The following is a 19478-nucleotide window of genomic DNA, read 5'->3' on the forward strand; positions in this document are numbered from 1 at the left end:
CTCACTGTTGCGCCACAGGACACGGTTCATTATTATTATTATTAGTAGTAGTATTATTATTATAAGGACAGTTACATTTTCAGGGCAGTAAAACGTCTCGTTGGCAGCAATTACTCGGGAGCACGTGTTCATTTTCAGAGGAGCCACAAACAATCAGACCCGAGCAGCAACATTAATGCTGCACAACAAGTCCTTTAAAGTTCATAAGCAACATGTTGCAGCACTCACTCTGCGATCCAAGGGGAGTAGAGGGGGCCAGGACGGAGCTCCGTGTCACCACCGTGGTCAAGACACGTGAGGCTATTTTGTTCCATACTTGTAGAATCACACGCAGGATAAACAACACCCCAGTGCACCGCTGAAACACGTATTATTTTTGCTTTTGGTGCAGCAACAGATTCAACTTTTCGTTTTTTCTTTTTTTTTTGATGCGTCACCAGGATGCAGCCGAAAGTCTGACAGAGCAGAGCAAGTTTAGGGCGTGAGATAGCCCGAGAATTATTATTAGAATTATTAGTAGTATTAGTATCGAGAAAAGAAGAGAGAAAAGAAACGAGAAATGAGGCTGTGGCTCTCTGGTGTGAAGGGGCCTGGCTGTGAGTTTCTGTAACAGGAGCGGCAGGGTGTTGTGGTGCTGAAAGGACAGATCCTCTGAGTTCAGCCGCAGGCAGGGCGAGAGTTCAGCAGCTGAAACCTGACGTCACTCCTGCCTGCTGCTCCTACTCTCCTCCTTTTTTTTTTTTTTTTTTTTTTTTTTTACAGCTTGTAGTATTTATGTTAGATATTTACATTACGCTCTGACACGACCGAGAGTACAGAGCCACTTTACGACGGCCCCAGAGCAGATGAAACACCTCCACGCTCGCCCTGTGCCCACCAATCACTCCAGTTTTCATCCACGCATTTCTTTTCACGATTCCCCTAAAATGCAGCACCCTCGACATCACCTGGAGCTCTCCGTTTGGCTGTATTTGGAGAGGGACGCACGCACGGTTTCTCTTACTTTACGCGCTACAGTCAAACCGCTCTAACTTTGCGTTTTAATCACCAAAACACCGAGTGAGGCATTAGCGAAGTGACTTCATTGGATTGATTAAAATGTGCGTGGCAGTATTACATTAAAAAAAAAAAAAAAAAAAAATCAGTCAGATGAGTTTCTGCGCCCGGATCTCTTTCCTTTCCATGGTGGCCACGGATACGCACTTTCTCCATTATAGGCGTCAGATGCTAATCCAGGAAGAAGACTTTTAGTTTGGGGGCTGGTGGGTGTTTGGCTAGGTGGGGGGCTGTAATGCACCAGGCCACGTCCTCCAGGTTCAGTTTGCCAGGCAGCACTTAAAAGGGCCGGCCGCGCAGCGCGGAGAAGGTGGATCCGCCGTCGTTTCTAGGCTACAGCAAGGAGAGCCATTGTAATATTCATGTTCTGTGAAGTGGTTACATTTGCTGCGGCGGACTCTGTGTGTGTGTGACTGCTGTGGGGAACACAGAGGCCCTGCGTGCACGGTCACACTGTTAACACGAGTTAGAGGAGTTTAGGGGACATTCAGAGCTTTTCTGCAACATGTGTGCAGGAATGACTTTTATTCGACCTTTCCCGTGTGATGCGTAAAACTTAGCAACAGGAAGGGATTCAGGCAGGCGGGCTGAGGTTTACATTCAAGTTTGGCATGAAATGACTCGTGTCAGGAGGTGGAGCCTGTAATAAGGAAGAGGAAGTAACAGTGGCTAAAAGGGTTATTGATTGCAAGACGTTTGGATTATTTTATTTTTTTTTTAGAAATATATCTATTCATGTCCATCTTTGACTCATTTTACCTCAAAGATACACAATTAAAACTACTCAGACATACACAGCTGGGGAATTTGTTCCACACTCTGTATGATGTGAAACACTAACACACAGTTAATTATGCTGAACATGAGTTTGAGAGATCAAAATAGGGAAAAAATAAGTGACACCAGCAAGATTTCCTCCACAGCGGCTCAATAAAATCTGACTATACATTTCTACGACTGTCACCGAACCCCGCGAGAAACTCCACACAATATATTCATCCCATTACCAAGCGTGTTCAGTGTGTCCAAAGATGATTCCTCTGTGCCGCAGGGCTCCACCGTTGATCCTCCCTCACCGTGAACACGTCCACTGTGTCATCTTGAGTCAGTCCCACGCACACTGTTACATGCTCACTTTTTCATCAAGTGCCTCTCACTCCGCGGCTAAAAATAGTTCCCCGGCAAATAAACAAGAAAGTCATTTGGGAAATCATTCACTTTGCAGAGCACATTTCACATGTTTCAGAGATGTGAAGCACTGAAACATGTACGTCGTCGTTCCTTGCCAGTGGGTTTGAGAGCAACAGGCGGGCTCTGGTGTGAGGTCAACCCTTTATATTAGAGCATATAGGCCTGACGTGTGATTGCTATTAGATGGGAGAAAACATTCTTTAAGACAATAACAGATGCTGAGAATGGACAGAATGGACAAAAGCACGGCCATTAGGTGAAACAGCACGCAGTCATTTGATCACATTACATCAGGAACAGTGCGTCCAGTCCTCTCAGTGATCTTACTGTAGGTTTGGACAGAGGAAACTTTTTCGTTTCCAGTCACAGGGAAGTGTTTTGATGTGAGTTTGATATGTTTTTGTGTGATTTGCCAGCCACTCCAGACTTCATAAGGCACAGCCATTTCATCTGGCTTTCCAAGTAGGTTCACTCCAAAGCTAAAAATTACTTGACGCAGCCATCCGTGTCTTTGGGGAGTGAAGCTTCGATTTATTTATTTATTTCATCTTGATGAGTTCGCTCTGCGACTGAAGCTCTTGCTCAAACGTACCGTCCGCCTGACAGCATAAGGTTCCTCACGTAATGCCGTATCACCTGTCGCCGCTTTAGAAGTTTCCTCTTGGAAATAATAAAACTAGTTTTGTCCTTTTGCACCGGTGGATTTTTCAACCCTTATTTCAGCCGCTACAAGTGGCTTTGCGTGAAATGAAACTGTGCTGCGGAGATAAGGGAACAGTTTGGCCTGTGTCAACTCTGAGCTGTTTGTGGAAACAAATTAAATTCAGTGTCGTCATGTGAGACTGTAAAAAAAGAAGGTCCAAAGATGTCTTTTGAGATGTGTGACGCGACATGCTCACAGTCTAGTACTGAGAGTACATCACTGCACAAAACACCAGATACAGCAGGACTAGTGTCGCAGTACAGTACAAGCTACCAACGACAAACCTAAAAATAGTATAAAAATATCAGAGTACTCCCCGTCATTATAATCAACTGAGGATCCAGAGTACTGGACATTGTAAGATGAGCATGAATCACGATGATCTCAGCTCAACCAAACATGTATGGGAGATTTCAGGGAAGATTCCAAGAGCACTCTTTGAGACTCTTTTGGCTTCACATCGACATTCTTCTTCCACCTGCTCTTCTCCTGTGCTGTAAATGTGATATCAGATGAATTAGTAGCAGTTGTTAATTTTTAATATCCTAATAGCTGCAATAACAGCAGTGGCAACAATGGAAGTAAATATCTAGTTGAGGCGTTCACTTTATTTATATAGCGACAGTGACAATGCAAACTGTCTCAAGACGCTTTACAGAAAGCCCCAGAGCATCTATGGTTATAGTGGCAAGAAAAACCTTTAACAATAGAGAGAAGAGAAGAGAGGAGATGAGGAGTGTGCATCTGATTAAAACATCCATGCAGCATCTAAGCATGATACGAGCAAGAGTAGAAGGTATAGCTGATGCATGTTGGAGGAGAGACTGATACTGAATGAAAGAGATTAACTAGAGCCAGCATTCAGAATATTCATTGTAAAAGGGTTTAGTGGGTATACAGAGTGCTCATAAAGTTACTGTTAAAGGGATAAACAAGCGCACGGGGGGAATAAAACTGTCAGTGACAGCAGTAGATCCATTAATACCAGTGTTGTCAGTGGTGCTAATAGTAAGAAGCACCAGTACCAACCTGCATGTAGTACTGGTATTACTGTGGGTGTTTTTGAGTTGCAGTAACAATAAGTAGCAGTGAATAACAGCGGCGTCTGCAAGCACAGCAGCAGCATTTGTAGTAGTAGTAGTTGTAGTGGTAGCAGCGCTAGCAATGATAGTACTAGGAGGAATGGTAGCAGTTTTATTGGTACAGCTGTAGGAGTGATTACAGAAATAGTGGTAGCAGTGGTAATAATAGTATTTGTAGTAGCGGTAATGTTAGTAGTGGTTCTATGAGTAACAGCAGCTGAAGGAGCTGATAATATTAGTCGCAGCAGCAGGGGTGGTGTTTGTAATAATTGTGGCATGATTGTGGTATGATAGTAGTAGAGGTGGTAGGGCTGTTTGCAATATCAGCACCACTGAATGTAATTGTAGTATTAGCAGTCTAGTAATAAAAACAGCTGTACTACCACTGGATGGAGTTTACTTTTAAAAAGGTTCATAAATGACTAACAAAGCCAGTACAATTGTGTAATTACAATTCTAGAGAAACACCAATACTGACGACACAGTCCGGCTTTTTATTTTTCATATGATCAGACACAGGTATAAGATTTACCCACATACAAAATTCAAACTAAAACATCTAGTTTCTAGTGTCTGTGCAGCTGAGCAATTTTATGGAAAGCTGCCTCTTCAATCACCATCTCTGTCATTGCCGTCGCGTGTGCAGTACAAAAGAACATAGGACTTGTTCTTCCACTTTGAGAAAAAATCTTCCTCAGCGGCTCAGTAACCTGGGGAAATGCCAGGTCTCTGTACATGCGGGTAGCTGCTTGTCCGTTCGGGGTATCCGTTTCAAAACGTTTTTCTTTAAACTCGAACGAAAGCCTTGGAGTCAGTGTTGCAGCACAAATGGCTCCTGTATGAGTTTTAATACAGCACTGTCCAAATGTCACTGAAACATGCAACAGCAGGTGCAGTGTAACGGCAGCAGTAGTAAGAGCTGCCGTATGAAAGAGGCTGAATCTCAGGCCTGCGCTTTAAATTGAGGATCTGAGGCAGCACACTCAGAGAGGATTAAAAAAAATCTGTCATCTTCAGCTGGAGGCCTCACCTGTCTGTGTCTCACTGATAACAGTCCAAACGGGGCATCAGCTCCAGCTAATTCTAGTGGGAAGCCGCGATCAGAGGCTCGTCCTCATTAGCATCATGCTTCTATGAACTACACGGCCAAAAGACAACATGGCCAGAGGTCCAAACCCGGAGCCCAGCTGTGATAATGTTAGCACATGTCAGACCAGCTGTCTCGGGCCGCCCGTCTCGGCTGTCACGGCGTGGCTGTGAGCTCCCTGTCCACCCTGACCCGAGGCTTATTTCTTTCCTCTGATTAATTGCTCCAAATGTGACACCCAGTGACGACAGCGTGCGGTGGATGCGAGGTGTTTCTCGTTTGAAACCAGAAGGAGAGAAAAGCCGCCTCAGCGTGCTCTAGCGTATATACTGTACAAACGGCTGCCTTTCTCACCAAGATGAGTCGCGTTGCCGGGAGACTAAAGACAACTTAAGAGGTGAAAGTCATCTCTATCGAATGTCTGGAAATATCAACATGTGTATATAGAGCAGCTATGTAGAGTTCAGGGTACGGCTGAAGACAGGCAGCAGAGACATTTTTAAACAATGTCTCAAACTGTAGCACAATGTTTGTCCATAATACGACGGCAGACGCACGCAGAGTACAGTGAATAATGTTTAATGCACCGAAACGTCACCCAAAGTCTCCCTGAAACCCAGACTAATAAAGTTTAATCAGGGTGAGCAGCACTTTAAGGCCGTATTAAATGGCAGACAACAGCATAATTGCTTTTTAATCAAGAATACATTTGCTGCTAACAATCATTTAATGAAAAATCTGTTCTTTTAATTAAAACGAATGAATGAGATTTTTTTTTTCTTTCTTTAACCGACAGTTGTATGTGGTACCTGATAAAAAGCCAATATCATTCACATGTAAATTAAATGAAAATAGGGAAGTAGAGTGACATACTAACGTAGCAGTGTTTGGTTAGCACCAACGCCAATACCGTCAAAAATTAATCTTTGCACTTCATTGTATTTTATATTATATAACAATCCCAATAATGGCTCGAAACAATGAACAATGTAAGAAAAGTTAAGGTAGCACTTAGGTGTTAAAGTTTGCAGAAACTGAAAATAATGCATGAGTGTGTATAATGATTAAATATATAATTAAAGTACATTAAAGATGCATTAGTGATTTCTCTAACCACTTGATGTCAGTAGAACAGGCTGAAAACATCATAGTGATCAGTTAATAAGGTTTTTTTGTGAACATTTACAGATAGAAGCATAATGACAAGTATATAGGTTTACTGTTTCTGACTACTTGATGAATAAAGTTTAATATCAATTCTCTATTTATTCTGTTTTTTCCAATGAAAAGACGAACAAAACTAGTTCCCATTTCCATCTTTCAGCTAAACCAAAATCACATCAGTGAATCGGCTTCTATCCTCCACAACTACCATTGTTGTGGCGTATACAAAATGACGTAACCCTCACACACAGTCAATTACTGACACACTGAATGTACACCTACATTTGCATTTACAAAATGAGTATTAGTATTATAATGACAATAGAAAAATGTTTCCATGCATTGCCTGTCATCATTCTGCAGTTTGGAAGTTACCGTTTCCGAATAATTCGGCTCTCCGTTGCTTTTATGATCCAGTCTTTCCAGCTTTTTTTTTTTTAATTAAGCATTTTGTGACCCCACATAAGTTCTTTGAGTACTTATTTTTTAATATTTATAGCTCTGCTTTGGTCTCTACCAGTATTTAAATCTATATTATTGACGAACTGAAATGAGTTGGCCCAGTGCTGGTTTCTCCTTTCAGTTCACACAAATGAGCATTGCTTACTTGTAAAAGCTGAAAAAGGCAGAAAGCTTATCAACAACAATGATTAAACCCCTGGAACAGAAACAAGCTTTAGGAATGCAACTTCAGGTTCTATGAATTCACTGTGACATGCGATCAGGAAGAATGAAGTGGATGTTTGGGATGCTGTTTGGGAAGAATCTGTGCATTCAGAGGCAAACTCATAGTCTAAAGCAGGGGTGCCCACACTTTCTTGGCTCGCAAGCTACTTTTACAATGACCAAGTCAAAGTGATCTACCTATATACATATATATATATATCGCGATCTACGTAATGGGCACCCCTGGCCTAAAGGAAGGGCATTGATAACCACTGGTGTGGCTCTACCTCACTGGAATGCGCTGAAAGAAGAGAAGGGATGGAGATATGACACACTACTACTACACATTTCAAGCATATCTGCTGTGTTTATGTAATTCCTCTCCTTGCCAGAAGGGGGAGACAACGATTCTGCACTGTATCTTTAAGTAAAACATTGGGCAGTTTGCATTCTAAATATGGCCACTGTCTTTATGAGCTCTGCTGTTCAGTGATGAGCAGGTACTGCACAGTAACAGCTAGCAACAGGGAACAGGTAGATGAAAATACCACAGCTGAGTGGTCATTAGAGACAACTTTTTAACATTAAAGCCACTGTTACCATAAAACTATTGACTGGTGCAGCTTTAAAGTCCTACATAGTAACACTTAATCTCTGACCAGTGGTCATAGAACACTGTTTTCGGGCTCAGTGAACGTTATTGCCCACAGTGAGACAGGAATTTAAGGAAACCCCAGAGGAATATTCCAAATGTCCAGGTAGCTCTAACTTAACACGAGGCCACAGCTTGAAAGCAGCGCGCGCTTGTTTTTACAAAGCGCAGCAAACTGCTTTTATTTGGTGAATAGTGTCCTCACAGATAAATTCATCATCTGTCCTTTCTAATGAAAGCGCTTTGAGGAGATGAGTCAGATGGCGTGCCTTTGTTGGAGCTATTGTGCCAGTCACAGTTTCCATTACGCTGCGCAGCAACTGTCACTTCCAGCTCGGGCCTTTCTGCAGGCTTTCTTAACCCACATTCACATTTTAATTCCAGTTTATGTGGCAGCAAGACAAGTCCACTCAAAGAGGGCACGTTACAAATCAGCCAATTAAATATATAGCTTTTTTATAATAATTAATGTAATGTTATTTATAAATTATAAATCACACTTTTTTTTGCCTGGAAACTCATAAGTGTAATTTATTATGTTTTATGTATGTGTTTTGTTTTTCATGTATTCCACAATAATATAAACAATATTGCCAAAAGTATTCACTCACCCATCCAGACAATTGAATTTTTTCAGTTTTTCTAATCACTTCCATGTCCACAGGTGTATAAAATCAAGCACCTAGGCATGCAGACTGCTTCTACAAACATTTGTGAAAGAATGGGTCACTCTCAGGAGCTCAGTGAATTCCAGCGTGGTACTGTGATAGGATGCCACCTGTGCAACAAGTCCAGTCGTGAAAATATTCCTCACTACTAAATATTCCACAGTGGAAGCGATTGGGAACAACAACAACTCAGCCACGTAAAATGACAGAGGATGCTGAGACACATAGTGCGCAGAGGTCGCCAACTTTCTGCAGAGTCAATCGCTGCAGACCTCCAAACTTCATGTGGCCATCAGATTAGCTCAAGAACAGTGCGTAGAGAGCTTCATGGAATGGGTTTCCATGGCCGAGCAGCTGCATCCAAGTCATACATCACCAAGTGCAATGCAAAGCGTCGGATGCAGTGGCGTAAAGCACGCCGCCACTGGACTCTAGAGCAGTGGAGACGCATTCTCTGGAGTGACAAACACGCTTCTCCATCCGTCAATCTGATGGATGAATCTGGGTTTGGTGGTCACCAGGAGAACGGTACTTGTCTAACTGCGTTGTGCCAAGTGTGAAGTTTGGTGGAGGGGTGATTATTGTTTGGGGTTGTTTTTCAGGAACTGGGCTTGGCCCCTTTGCTCCAGAGAAAGGAACTCTGAATGCTTCAGCACACCAAGAGATTCTGGACAATTCCATGCTCCCAACTTTGTGGGAACAGTTTGAGGATGGCCCCTTCCTGTTCCAACATGACTGCGCACCAGTGCACAAAGCAAGGTCCATAAAGACATGGATGAGAGTGAAGACTGTGAGCCAGGCTTTCTTGGAGTGTGTTTATTCCCATAAACACACTCCAAAACCTTGTGAAAAGCCTTCCCAGAAGAGTTGAAGCTGTTATAGCTGCAAAGGGTTGGCCGAAGTCATATTAAACCCTCTGGATTAATAATGGGATGTCACTTAAGTTGATATGCGTCTCAATAAAGATGAGAGAATACTATTGGTAATATAGTGTAAGTATGTGTGTCAGAGCATTTCATATGTGATTTAAAATGCTATACATAGGGGCATGATGTTTTCAAGGACTCATTTGCATACAATAGATGTGCTCTGTGATTTGTCTGTTACTCCGTGCAGGTCAAAGGTTGCTAAAAGCTGCACTTTACCTCCAGTCTGCTGTCATCCTCGGGTTTGATCATAAACACTGTAATCTCGGCAGGGAGCGTCAGGTGGAGTCCTGGAAATGCGAGGCACGTGGACAGCCGTGTGTGCTGGGGCCGACGGGTGGCTCTGGTTATAGGCACGGCACACACAACGATTGTTCATCCACGCCACCTCTCGAGGATTGATTGGAGAGCTACATGTGCAATTTAATCGGCACAGTTTTGGGTCCATTCCCTCCAGCTGGCGTCGATTCACGCTCTCTCAAAAAGCACGGCCACGAGGAGGGTCGATAAGTCTGCTTACTCATCTGAATTTTGTTGATGCCGTATGGACTGTAATACCCCGTTTCCCATCACTTAGTATGGATTACTGATCTGCTATGCATCAAGGACACAGGATTCCATGACTTCTTCTCGCAAGCTGCAGTCAATAGAATGACTGAGCATATTTTAATTTGCTCATTCATAATGCATAACAGAGTGACATATCAGAGGTGTGTGTGTAGTATATTTTGGAGAGATATTCCATTTGAGATCAGACTAAATTATTTCACCAGCTACGAGATGGGTGCAGACAGATGATAACTACCAATCTTGATGCTCTGACATTTTTGCAGCAGCTCTGGGTTGACACTAGAGGTTCTGTGTGAAAACCAGCAATAATTACTGGATGGCATACCATGAAATTCACATGGATATCTTTTACTGTAATACTCACCTTTCTATTGCTATAATCAGTTTTAATTTTTTATTTTTTATTCCACTTGCTAAATCAAACAAGAATTTAGCAACTGGACTTTCCCCATTGTATTGTAAACATATTCACTCTCAAATATTTAAATACCATCAACATTTCCTTCTGAAGACAAAATCTTCTGTTTCATTCTATAAACACGGGAACAGGAAAATTGAATCCTCTGCATGATCAGTGCTGCCCTGTTACGGACTGGCAGGACCTGTCCGTGGTGTACCCTGTCTTTTATCCATTGCCAGCTGGAACAGGCTCCAGCCTTCAGCTTCTTCTTTAAGAGATTCATGAGAGGATCCACACTCCCATTTATAAGAAAATAATCCTTGCATCTGGAATTTCAAATAATAATTTTTAGATTTATTTATTTTTTTTTTGGACTTTGATTTAGTACTTTAATGCAGGCACATTAATTACAAAATAGGACTATTTGTTAAATACTCTATTCCTTGTCATCTGCTTGGCTCCAATGTTATATTACCTGGATGTATCCATCATGTTCTATCAGTGATTAATGCTTCGTTCAGTGGTTTTGCTCACTTGGGATTTTACTTCCTCAATTTGTGAGATCAAATCGCTGCTGTGAATTAACATCTCGCTGTTTGGCAGCTGTTAGCTGTAATTCCTCATCACGTCGGGTGGATTTGTCTCGTCTTTCTTCTGAAAACAAGAAAGTTGTTAATCTTCTGTCTGAGTGCCTGTTGAAAAATGACTTGAGACGTTCACCCTAGTTGCACTTTGTAGCAAGTAGATTATTTTCACTTCGCCGGAGTGTCCTACCGGGAGCTTGATGGAGGTCTCCACACAGATCGATGGGAATGTGTTCCTGTGGTGCTGATGCTCTCTGTGGGAGTCAGTGACTCTGGAGCCGGCTGGTCTGTTTTCACTGCTCTGAGGGTAAACTGTGCACTTGAGGTCCCTCTGTGCGCCACAGTTGCAGCTGATTCTATACCCTGAAAAAAACAAATGATATCAGACGACGGATAAAAATGACTCTAGTATGTTCAGTTACTTTCATGTCATAAGGGCTTCTGTTTTTTTACATCATAGTCAGTTTATTCATATATGTCAGAAGTACTAATTCTTTCTCTGGCTCTGAAGAAAGCTCTTCCATGTTTGTGGAAATAGCCCTGGTCATTTCATCAATAACCCTGATGATATCATGGTTACTTCCTTGGCTTACACTTTGAGGACACAAATTTATAACCGAAAGCCTTCAATACATGTTGGAGGTGTGCCATGTGAGTGATGTGCTTGAGATGCATTGTAGCAGTGGTCCCCGATCATCAGGCCGTGGACTGACACTGGCCTGCAAAGCACTTCCTTCCACGCCTTGAGGAAACTGTATGAGTCAGCAAATATGAATAAAGAACTCTTTCAACTTCCTCATCCTTGTCATGCACACAACTCACACACACTTGAGTTCATTAGTGTCATCACCCGCCGAACTCGTGTGTGTTGTATGCAAGTGCAACACATGCAAGAGAACCTGTTGCTAACAAGATGATACAGGTTCCTCTTTCAGCTGCAACAGTGTCATCTGGTACTGATGAGACATCGGAGCACAGTTGTTGGAACGGCTTAATGAGTCACCCAAGTATGCTTTCCAGGTCGATGTCCAAAATAAGGCAAAACTGCTCTCTTATATGCAATATCTGATATCTGAGAATTTCAAGAAGATGATTTAGTGTTCGCTCTCACTAACAACTAACAGAACCAGTGCAGAACCTCTTGTGTCCATGAATGAATGACTAAATATCAGCCAAACTGGACAGGTCAGTCTTTCTGCACAGAAACAATGGCTTCCACTTATTCTGCGATACTGGTTGCATTGGTGGTTGCTACGAAACCGTGTGCTGTGTTCAATATCAGAACAGTACATAAAGGGTATGATGTTACTGGCTTCCAAACTAACCATTGAGGATAATTATATTGTATCAGCATTGCCTGATCTGCAAGAATATAGTCATATTAAACTGGTCAGTAATGAAAAGCAATAGGGGACCTCTGCTTTATGGGAAATGTAGGATCCAGTGACTTTGGAGCTTGACCCGCACTAGACACTGCTACTTTAACTGTTTTAAATTGTGGATGGCAATGATGTTCCATGTTAGCTTTCTCTAAACTTTTGCATATCCTGCTGGCTTTGGTGATCCTCAAATGCCGCTTGTATCGTTAACTGTTTGGCTGATCTCCTGACCTTTGCTTTATTGCTGCTATACAGTTGTGGTTTTGTTGTCTTGACAACATTCATGCTGCAGGATTCCAGGCTGACTTTCCATCTAGCAGCATCATCAGCTCTTATTTTTGTGGTCAAATAATTGCACAACTAATTGCATATCAGTAACACTCCGTTTGGATTACATTATGTTCTGAGTCTCAAACCAGTACAGAGCAAAAAAATACTTTTGCACACTCACAATATTATACCGTTGCAACAAAACCGCTCAGATGTATAACTAAGTCGCTTTTACTCTTCTGTCCATCACTACATAAGGTCTGCTGAAATGATTTGATTGGCTTAGCAGATCTTTGCTAGGTCAATCAACTCCCAGCAGTGTAGCTCCAGACAAACTTTCCTACACAAAAATCTTTTGGGCAGGCAACACTCGGACAAGGCATTTCCGTTAACGTCAGGGGAACACTAACTGGAACAAGGCAGCTTGCTAACTGGCCGGTCTGCCACAGCAAACCTGGTATATGAATTGTTAAGTGTTTCTCATCAGCATTATTACAGACATGTTCATGTTAGTGTGCAGATTTTCACTATCAGGTTCACATTTAGCGCGGCCTCCTGCACATCTGAAGGCTTTTAGTCTCATTTGATCCAAATTTGGAGGGAAATTCAAGATTGAAGTACATTACCTATTGCTGGTGGAAAAACACTGGAAGACCTCAATTTCGATCACTGTCAGTAACTTCAGAAACAAAACAAATATTATCTTGTTGCGGTCGGCCACATTTGTTGTTCATCTTCACCTTTGTTCTCCTGGAACGCTTTGTGGTCACATCTAGTACACTCCAATTGGGATAAATCCAACATCCCAGCTTTCTGGAATGCAGCGTATGACTAGTGTGCTACGAAGTTTGGACGTCATCTGAATACGTTCATCCGTGTGCAGCCTAGATAAGCCTGCCCCTCTGAGTCCTTCCGGCTATAGTAGCTAACACTGCACCTTTAGGCCAAACATGCATTTGTAAGTCTTGCTGTACTCCCCTCAAATCTGTCTAATTTCTGTCTCAGTGCTTGTCAGTCGTCTCAAAGAGCTTCCTCAGAATAACAGCCAGCCTGAAGCAGCATCCACAGGGCTACAGAGAGATGGAGGAGCAGCTAGCTGATAAACTATGATAAACAGGCAGAACAGATTCTATTTATAATCATATTTAGCTGCACTGGACTGTGCCGGTCTTACTGCTCACCTCCAGCGCTGTTACTCCTACTCTGCATCGTGCCACTGATTTCATTCATCACAACAGTGTCAGTGGCATGTGGCCAGCATTTTATCAGTGTCTTCTCGTCTGTGTGTGGAGAGAAGCCACTCCCTTAGGGGTACATGTGTCCAAATGCCCACAGGCCAGCAGGGTGGCAGATTTCCTCTTACCCTCAGAGTTCCTTAGAGAATTCAAGTGGCAGCGATTGGCTGTTCCACTCCAGCTCAGACGAAGAAGAGTACAGCGACAAGCTCAGCGGGTTCATCCAGGCTCAAGTGGGCCACAGGGAGTGGAGGGTGGAGCTGGTGAGCTGTAGCTTGAAGAACCATATTGCATTTTGGTAGTCAGGGGTCCAGAAACATCCGTCATTGTGGAGAGGAGCCACGTTAGCAGTAAAAGAAAAAGAAGCTGATAAATGGAGAAATCCTTACCAATGAAGGGATATACAGTGTGTCAAGTGTGACAAGCATGGCTTTAGATATATATGTATATGGAGATAACATGGTCAGTAAGGGGTTTAAATTTCTGGCTTACAGAATCCCAAAAATGTCTAAATGACAATAAATCCGGTGTTGACGTCCAAGTGCACCTGCTGCACCAGCTCAAACAAATGTGCACATCGAAGCACACCTTCTGCCATCCTGGAATTAGCTACCAGCACCGAAACCAATATAAATGTGACAGTGATCAAGAAAGAGAATGTTTTGCACTGCAGTGCTTAAATAACATTATTTTGAGATACAGAGATACAGAGAGCCTCGATTTGCCAGTCCAGAGACATGACGGCCATTACTCCCAATTCATTAGTCATGAATTAATGTCGGGTTCATTTTTCAGCCCAAGAAGCTTAAGTGCCATGATTGCAGTTCCCCAAATGGCCACTTGAGGCAGCTTCCAAAATGCCAACATATTCAGCAGAAAGAATTTGGGGGAGGGGGTTTATCCAATTCAGTCATTTAATTTACATCCAGGTTTCAAGTTATGCATGACCAAGGGCGTGGCTGGTCACACTCGGTCTCTGCCCATTTTCGCTTTAGTCATGAGGAGAAGCCAGGAAATGCCAAGATGGTGACGGACGCAGTTTCCACACTGACCTTAAAACGCTTTTCAGGAATCCTTTGTGTGGCTTCACAAAGGATTCATCCATCTTTATACTGGATATCATCATTGTTATTAAATATACAAAAATATTCATGCTGTCATTTCTTTGGAATATCAGTCTAATGCGATTTAGTTGGGCAATATTTTGTATGATTGTATCAAAGCTGTTTTTTTAAGCTTTCATCAGGTATTGACATTAGCACACGCTGCAAGACATTTCCATTCATGCCTCACATAGTTTAATATGCGTGGAAGGCAGCTTAATGGATCATTTTTGTAATTACCGCTTGTGCTAAGATGAACCGCAAAGATGAGGTTAAACTTAAAGGCCTCTCTCTTTCAAGTTTACATGTTAGGGCTTCACCTTAAGGGGGATTTCCATTTTTACAGGCAGGCCCTTATCTTATGAAAGCTCCATCATTTTCATAAGGACGGCACGTTCGCCGAGTTAATTGCCGCAGTCTGGAAAGACTGCAATATGGCTCGAAGACATCAGATGGGACAGAGGAGTCAGGCAGACAAACAGAACCCCAGGTAAGCCAGACCGAGCTGAGAAAGAAATCAGATTCAAATTATTAACCGAGGTGACTGCTTTACCGTGCACCAATATTTTGGATGATTTGACTTTCAGTTTCATCTCTAAATGAAGTGGCTTGAATGAAAACCTGTGGGGTTTTTTTTTTTATATACTGTAGCCTTCGTTTTTCTTGCCTTGTTGGGCTCGTTAGCATCCCGGCTGTTGTGCAAAAGAAAACATCTAGAACTCTGGCAACTTTGAGAAGACAATGAGACTCGGGGAAGGCAGAGAGCCCGGTCCCTTTCATCTGTCTTAAAAAGTGCTATGTTGTGTTTCCTGTTTTTGAGGCACGTTCTGTTTTTGGCTTAAGGGTATAAAGGGTTGAGCTCGCAGGCAGTCATCTTTGTTAACATTAGGGAGAGACAATGTTTACCCCTTCCTCCAGTCTCTATGCTAATTTCCTTCTGGCTCTTACTCCATACTCAACGGACAGATATTAGAACATTATTGATCTTGTCATCTAAGCCTTGGTATAGAAGTTTATAAAAGCACAGTCAACGCTAACTCACAGAGAGAAAGTGGAAACAATAATTTCACATCTCTGTGAATAAAGTGTGTTTCGACACAACTTTTCTCAAAAAAGTCCTCATTTGAGATTTACTGCATACTTTTTTTGAAAGGTTAGCCATTCATTATGGACAATAAAATCACAAGGTTAACCAGCCAGCACTATGTCCCAAGAAATGTTTACATGCATTCAATCAAACTCACCAACGATATCCACAACGTACCAACAGGTCCCCTGCAGTAACTATGTTGACTAGTGACAGCTACTTGGGTGATCTGTGCTGTGACGTCAAGTGTCACATTATGCTAAAGCAATCCTGTATCGTTACAGCCAAGGTAAAGCAATTTTTATAGTATGCTTGAAATAATCCTGCTCTGTGAAAATGACCCTGAATGCAGCACACATTATAGCATTTTAATGTAGGAATGTGGTATTGTGCTGCAGTTTTTTTAAGTACTGTAACTCTACAGCAACATTTAACAGTGCACACTCCTCCTTTAGTTATATTAATCTGTGAGGATTTGTGGTTTATTCCCTCTTTGCGGTGCCTACTGAACTTCGTCACCTGAATGTAACTCATATTCCCCAGCAGTCTTGGAATGAAGTGGGCTCTGCAACACAGGATCTGACATTTAACTCACGTCATCTTTTGGCTGCTAGTTGCATTTTGATCCACTTGCCGCCCCGGGCTGTGAGTCAGCATGACACAGTACCCAGCTGCCAAACTGCTGGGTGTTCCCGCTTGCAGCTAGGACACAAGACAGATTTGCATTTCCTCTCATTGTTTGGTTCATGTGTTCCTTGTGTCAGGCATTCAGCTCAGTTTCTCTCTCTGACATGTTACTCCCTTAAAGGACCTTCTCAGAGCACCCTGGGAAATTTCATGTCACTCGTGACCACATGCAGTAAGAGTGCCGATGACCTACTCCTGCAACTCCGCTGCTACCACTTGCTGCTAATTCTCTATGCCTGGACCTCGACAATCATCCTCCCACTGTAGCTCTGCATTGTAATACGCTCCCACGCGGTCTTATCACAGCCACTTTATTCCATCTGTAGAAAGAGTGGGAGTGTGTGGTCTCCTGTATGAGTTATTGCCACGGAACAGCAGCATGAAATCAGCGTCGGCGGCTTGTGCGCAGTGTGTGGTCTGCTAGCATTTTTGATACATGAGTAGTATCTCTGATACTAAATGCAGTGCTCCCAGAGGTGGAAAACAAATACAGTGAGATAGCAGAGGGACAGCAGAATCACATAAGGTGCAAAAAAGATATTAACCAGTTTTACGTGCTATAATTCTCACGACATCACCTGCAATTTGCTTTAAAGAGAACGACAGTTTCATTGTTGTAAGTACATGTTAAATTAGTTGGTTCTAATACTTTAGGTTTTACTCAACGTTGTATTATTAATTACATCATATTCCTTGAATACGAAGCGTTGCTGAATTATTCACATGCTTTTGTGACATCCTTGCTCTAAGAAAGCATTAGATCTTCTTTGAAAAGGTGTCTACAGATTAAGGCTTGACATGCTTGAAAATTAGATTTTTCACAATTCAGCGAAAAAGAAAAAGTAACTGTGTTATTCATTTCAGAGAAGAGTGAGTACACCCTTGGCCTCAGAAGCTGGTATTGCTTCCTTTAGCAGCAATAAATTCTCATAGACCTTTTTCCTTCTGCTGCAGGATGTCTGAGGGTCTTCTTGCACGTCTTCCTGATCATTTCCAATCCCCACCACAGCATTTCAGCTGTCTTTTCTTCTTGACTAAGACGTTCTACAACCTTGTAGTTCTTCTCTCTGAGCCGTTCCTTGGTGGATGTGATGAGCATTGAGGGTCTGCTGAAAGGTCAAAGTTGAACCGATACCGTCACACTGCCCGGTCCCTGATGCAGTGAAACAACCCCCAACCACAACATTTCCACCTTCACGTTTGGCATAAGAACCCTCTTCTGAAAAGACGTCTCTGATGTGCACTAAACATCTCCTGACAGCTTCCCATTCATGTCAGATTTGTGCTATCTCTTTGTGACTGTAGACACAGGCTATGTGAGCTGATTTTGCTGGGACTGCTAGTCCTGGACAGATTGCCAGCTGTTCAGAATCTAGGTTGTGAGTTTGTGACACCACACAGTTCAAAAGCAAAGAGAACGCTAGTTGTCATGTTTAAATAAGAACGGTTCCATCTATCACTCCTTAATGTGTTCCTCATCCTTGGCAACTAATCATGAACCATTTATGATAATTCCACATATTTGAAGGTGGTTCAAATGTAGAGACGTGCTAATTTATTCCATGTTATTGATCTGTTTTATTTTATTTATGATAATGACAATAAAATGTTTCATGTGTTTGTACCACCATCATCCACAGGCACAGTCAAATCAAAAAACTTATTTAGCCTTAAGTTGTTGTGTTAAAAAATTAGATCTGCTGCAGAATTGATTGCCACTAAAATTCCGTTGTGACATATACCAAACGGATCCAAAGGTTGAAAACAGGAAAGGCAGTTCGCAGCAATGTCTTTCAGTCACATAACAGACAAGCTATAATGTGGAGCCAAGAGGCAACTGGCTGGCCATTAGTGAAGGCTGCCCGGCTGCTGTGGTTCAACATAATCACAGACCTGCCGGGATGAACATCACATGTCTCCGTCTTGCTAAAAATAAATAAATAAGTAAATAAATACTGGAGACTTCAGTGTGAGATGACCTTCTGACTACAACAAAACATGTCCCTGTTACAGGTCTGTGGTCAGAGAGGTAGCAGGGCAGGCCTAGTGGTGTCAGTTTCTCTGGGGAGGTGATTTCAGTGAGAACAGCACGAAGGCCTGTTGCTTAGCAGCACTCAATGGCCATATTTCTCAATGCCGGGCAATGATCTTCATTAGGTGAAGCCTAGCTAGGGGATTTAGAGTGACACCTGGGACAGCTGAGAGTCCTGCCAGGAGCAGACTGCAGGATGTGAATGCAACGTGATGTAAATATGGCAAGAAACTGTAATGATTCTATATCGGGGGGGAACTGTGATGACCACAGTGGGCTTTGGCTTCTGCAGAATGCAATCCATGTAATGTTCTCTACAGAGGTTTAATTGACATTTTACAGGAAACACAGAGAGATTATGCTTTGAAGGTAATGACGGTTATCAAGATGGAGCAGAGCTGATGCTTCTACTCCAAGTTTCCCTTGATTGTCTTATTAAGTTGGTAGAACACAATGCTACAATTAAGCTACAGAGCTTACAAAGTTGTAATTACTGTAAGTTCTTTTGGAAGTATATGACTCAATTCCAAAAAGTTATTATTTATTAATTTTTATAAAACAAATCATTCAGCTGGAGGAGGAATCTGGTCCAGACCACACTCTATACCAATTTAGTCCCAGAATATTTGGGAATGTGACGACCTACAAATCCTAAACCTCGCAAACCACACACTACGTCAGTTACGTCAAACATGTTTGATATTTAGGATGTAAAATCTTGATGATATTGTTAAGCAATGGCCCTAATGTTAGCTAACATTTTACTGCTACTGCTGTTACTGTTGGCAGATGGGGGAAGGGATACAGGAAAAACCTCCAGTCCTCGCTGAAGATTGTACGCCGTGTTGACCGCGTGTCCCCTACTCTCTATATATAACACTTTTGTGTCTTTCAGCTCGTGGTTTTGGTTTAAAAGTCGGCAACTTTGCTGTTTTG

At 42.4% G+C, this 19478-nt stretch overlaps 1 protein-coding gene across 1 annotated transcript in view; it reads left to right on the plus strand.

Moving 5' to 3' along the window:
- The window catches only part of kcnk9 (potassium channel, subfamily K, member 9), a gene marked incomplete at its 5' end in the record, with an annotated part of 37678 nt that overhangs the window by 687 nt on the left and 17513 nt on the right, over positions 1–19478 (plus strand). The window lies entirely within an intron of this gene.

Source organism: Chelon labrosus (assembly GCF_963514085.1).
Source record: "Chelon labrosus genome assembly, chromosome: 16".
Classification (NCBI taxonomy): Eukaryota; Metazoa; Chordata; class Actinopteri; order Mugiliformes; family Mugilidae; genus Chelon; species Chelon labrosus.